We start from the raw sequence: 4,379 nt of genomic DNA, 5'->3' as shown, positions 1-4,379 counted from the left end.
TTCTAGTCTTGCCCGATACCCACTCCGGCAACGTCCACTTTTCCTTACTGGAACATGATTCGGATATTTATCAAGGTATTATATTCTATTGTCCCAGCCATATTGTGCTAGCTTGTTGAAAGATAAGTAGAAGAGTCTAAGAAAGCTTTTATACAATTCAACATCTAAAAGAAGAAGAAAAGAAACAAAAATCTATCTTTTGAAAACCATTAGAGAATGTCAAAATTCCCAATCATTAAATTTCCAATGGATTCTTTTTTCTAACGAGTTTTATCCCACTGGGTAACACGTTAAAAGCCACTTTTATATTTGACACAAACATAGGAATAGTAATAGTAATAAGGACTGTGGGGCAATGATGGTTCCAATTATTTAAAACAAGAGACATAAAATTCAAGCAAGAATATGGCAAAAGGCTTTCATTACCATTCGAGAACTTGACAACTTATAGGCACATGCAACTATCTTCTACATAATATGACATTAAGATGGTTCTAAATAATATGATATTTACATGGTACTGATCCGTTAGTGGACTTTCGTTTTCTGTTTTCATCAATAGCTTAACTCTAATATCTTTATAAATTAATTTGAACGTTTCTTATACCGGTTACAGTTAAAGATGAAGACATCCAAAATCCAAATTAATCAGGGAAAAATTAGTTTATTGTAAGTTTAATGGTATCTCTTTTGAATGTAGCAGTCCGAGACATGTTTTTCGACTTGGAGTGTTAACCCGACATAAAAATCTTTTGAGAGAGAAAATTCCGACCTACCGGATTCCAACCAGTGACCTAAGGATATTCTGCTTCAACTACAGTCCTCCGCTCTACCAACTGAGCTAAGGTCGGATGTGTTTTATACTTTGTGGAAGTGTATGTAGTTTCAACAACTGTATATATTGCCTTTAGAAGTACTTGTTTTCGCACGAGAAAGCGTTTTCTATAAAAATTAAACAAAGAATCGTAGTTTAAGACTTGAGCAAGACGTCTTCGGAAAAATAAGTTTGATTAGAAACACTAAAGAATATATAAAAGGTACGATTCAGATTGGTAGGTATACCCTCGAGTTTTTCTCCGACACAAAATAACGGTAAGATAAATTTAGTTTTACATATCTAGAATTTGCCTATGGTATATATGGGCATTAGACTATTGTCAAACAAAATTGTAGGCTTGAGCAGAAATGATAACAAGTTTTTGGAAGTTCCACTACAATTTTTTTTATCAAAATAAAAACACTAGAATCATAAGACTTTTATCTTTCTTCTTTGTCAAATAGCCATATATAAGTAAGACAGTCTAGATTTTGTGATGGAACAAAAAGTAATTTATACCAAAAGTTTCTATGAGAAACATAAGCTGTTACAATCTACTCCTCGAAACTTCTCTGTACAATATGTAAGCAAAGATGCATACGAACACATAGTTTTGAAATGACAAGTAAAATTGCATGCATGAGCAAAACATTTCCGACCTACCGGATTCGAACCAGTGACCTAAGGATTCTCTGCTTCAACTACAGTCCTCCGCTCTACCAACTGAGCTAAGGTCGGCATTGTAATATAACACTTTATGCATGTATATCACTAAAATTCTACAATCTTAACTTATGTATACAAAGAGTACCATACAAAAGTTTAGCTAAGCACTCCTATGCTATTAAGTTTTATGGCTGTTTGATTTAAAGAACTACATTTTATTACAACTTCCATGAAAGTAATTTCTAATAAGTATTATTTTCAAAATTTCTTTTCCAAAACACTTTAGAAAAACGTGAACGGCAGGATTCGAACCTGCGCGGGCAAAGCCCACATGATTTCTAGTCATGCCCGATAACCACTCCGGCACGTCCACTTTTCCTTTACTGGAACATGATTCGGATATTTATCAAGGTATTATATTCTATTGTCCAGCCATATTGTGCTAGCTTGTTGAAAGATAAGTAGAAGAGTCTAAGAAAGCTTTTATACAATTCAACATCTAAAAGAACAAGAAAAGAAACAAAAATCTATCTTTGAAAACCATTAGAGAATGTCAAAATTCCCAATCATTAAATTTCCAAAGGATTCTTTTTTCTAAAGAGTTTTATCCCACTGGGTAACACGTTAAAAGCCACTTTTATATTTGACACAAACATAGGAATAGTAATAGTAATAAGGAGTGTGGGGCAATGATTGTTCCAATTATTTAAAACAAGAGACATAAAATTCATGCCAGAATATGGCAAAAGGCTTTCATTACCATTCGAGAACTTGACAACTTAGAGGCACATGCAACTATCTTCTAAATAATATGATATTAACATGGTTCTAAATAATATGATATTTACATGGTACTGATCCGTTAGTGGACTTTCGTTTTCTGTTTTCATCAATAGCTTAACTCTAATATCTTTATAAATTAATTTGAACGTTTCTTATACCGGTTACAGTTAAAGATGAAGACATCTAAAATCCAAATTAATCAGGGAAAAATTAGTTTCTTGTAAGTTTAATGGTATCTCTTTTGAATGTAGCAGTCCGAGACATTTTTTTCGACTTGGAGTGTTAACCCGACATAAAAATCTTTTGAGAGAGAAAATTCCGACCTACCGGATTCGAACCAGTGACCTAAGGATATTCTGCTTCAACTACAGTCCTCCGCTCTACCAACTGAGCTAAGGTCGGATGTGTTTTATACTTTGTGGACCTGTATGTAGTTTCAACAACTGTATATATTGCCTTTAGAAGTACTTGTTTTCGCACGAGAAAGCGTTTTCTATAAAAATTAAACAAAGAAACGTAGTTTAAGACTTGAGCAAGACGTCTTCGGAAAAATAAGTTTGATTAGAAACACTAAAGAATATATAAAAGGTACGATTCAGAATGGTAGGTATACCCTCAAGTTTTTCTCCGACACAAAATAATGGTAAGATAAATTTAGTTTTACATATCTAGAATTTGCCTATGGTATATATGGGCATAGACTATGGTCAAACAAAATTGTAGGCTTGAGCAGAAATGACAACAAGTTTTTGGAAGTTCCACTACAATTTTTTATTCAAAATAAAAACACTAGAATCATAAGACTTTTATCTTTCTTCTTTGTCAAATAGCCATATATAAGTAAGACAGTCTAGATTTTGTGATGGAACAAAAAGTAATTTATACCAAAAGTTTCTATGAGAAACATAAGCTGTTACAATCTACTCCTCGAAACTTCTATGTACAATATATAAGCAAAGATGCATATGAACAAATAGTTTTGAAATGACAAGTAAAATTGCATGCATGAGCAAAACATTTCCGACCTACCGGATTCGAACCAGTGACCTAAGGATTCTCTGCTTCAACTACAGTCCTCCGCTCTACCAACTGAGCTAAGGTCGGCATTGTAATCTAACACTTTATGCATGTATATCACTAAAATTCTACAATCTTAACTTATGTATACAAAGAGTACCATACAAAAGTTTAGCTAAGCACTCCTATGCTATTCAGTTTTATGGCTGTTTGATTTAAAGAACTACATTTTATTACAACTTCGATGAAAGTAATTTCTAATACGTATTATATTCAAAAGTTCTTTCCCAAAACACTTTAGAAAAACGTGAACGGCAAGACTCGAACCTGCGTGGGCAAAGCCCACATGATTTCTAGTCATGCCCGATAACCACTCCGGCACGTCCACTTTTCCTTTACTAGAACATGATTCAGATATTTATCAAGGTATTATATTCTATTGTCCAGCCATATTGTGCTAGCTTGTTGAAAGATAAGTAGAAGAGTCTAAGAAAGCTTTTATACAATTCAACATCTAAAAGAACAAGAAAAGAAACAAAAACCTATCTTTGAAAACCATTAGAGAATGTCAAAGTTCGCAATCAATAAATTTCCAAAGGATTCTTTTTTCTAACGAGTTTTATCCCACTGGGTAACACGTTAAAAGCCACTTTTATATTTGACACAAACATAGGAATAGTTATAGTCATAAGGAGTGTGGGGCAATGATTGTTCCAATTATTTAAAACAAGAGACATAAAATTCATGCAAGAATATGGCAAAAGGCTTTCATTACCATTCGAGAACTTGACAACTTATAGGCACATGCAACTATCTTCTAAATAATATGATATTAACATGGTTCTAAATAATATAATATTTACATGGTACTGATCCGTTAGTGGACTTTCGTTTTCTGTTTTCATCAATAGCTTAACTCTAATATCTTTATAAATTAATTTGAACGTTTCTTATACCGGTTACAGTTAAAGATGAAGACATCCAAAATCCAAATTAATCAGGGAAAAATTAGTTTCTTGTAAGTTTAATGGTATCTCTTTTGAATGTAGCAGTCCGAGACATGTTTTTCGACTTGGAGAGTTACCGATATAAAAAT

The 4,379-nt window shown here is 32.9% G+C and overlaps 3 non-coding genes across 3 annotated transcripts; all 3 read right to left on the bottom strand.

The window, feature by feature from the left end:
* Window positions 1–1,470: 1,470 nt before the first annotated feature.
* TRNAY-GUA lies at window positions 1,471–1,555 on the bottom strand. Its single transcript is given in 2 exon segments — window positions 1,471–1,506; window positions 1,519–1,555. It is a non-coding gene; the product is annotated as a tRNA-Tyr (tRNA).
* Window positions 1,556–1,774: 219 nt separating this feature from the next.
* Window positions 1,775–1,856, bottom strand: TRNAS-AGA. The gene has a single exon. It is a non-coding gene; the product is annotated as a tRNA-Ser (tRNA).
* A 727-nt stretch (window positions 1,857–2,583) lies between these two features.
* TRNAY-GUA lies at window positions 2,584–2,668 on the bottom strand. Its single transcript is given in 2 exon segments — window positions 2,584–2,619; window positions 2,632–2,668. It is a non-coding gene; the product is annotated as a tRNA-Tyr (tRNA).
* Between the last annotated feature and the right edge of the window lie 1,711 nt (window positions 2,669–4,379).

This window comes from Eutrema salsugineum, unplaced genomic scaffold, assembly GCF_000478725.1.
Source record: "Eutrema salsugineum unplaced genomic scaffold, Eutsalg1_0 scaffold_8, whole genome shotgun sequence".
NCBI classification, from domain to species: domain Eukaryota; kingdom Viridiplantae; phylum Streptophyta; class Magnoliopsida; order Brassicales; family Brassicaceae; genus Eutrema; species Eutrema salsugineum.
Note: the sequence above shows the minus strand (reverse complement) of the source record. Positions and strands in the feature narration are given on the sequence as shown.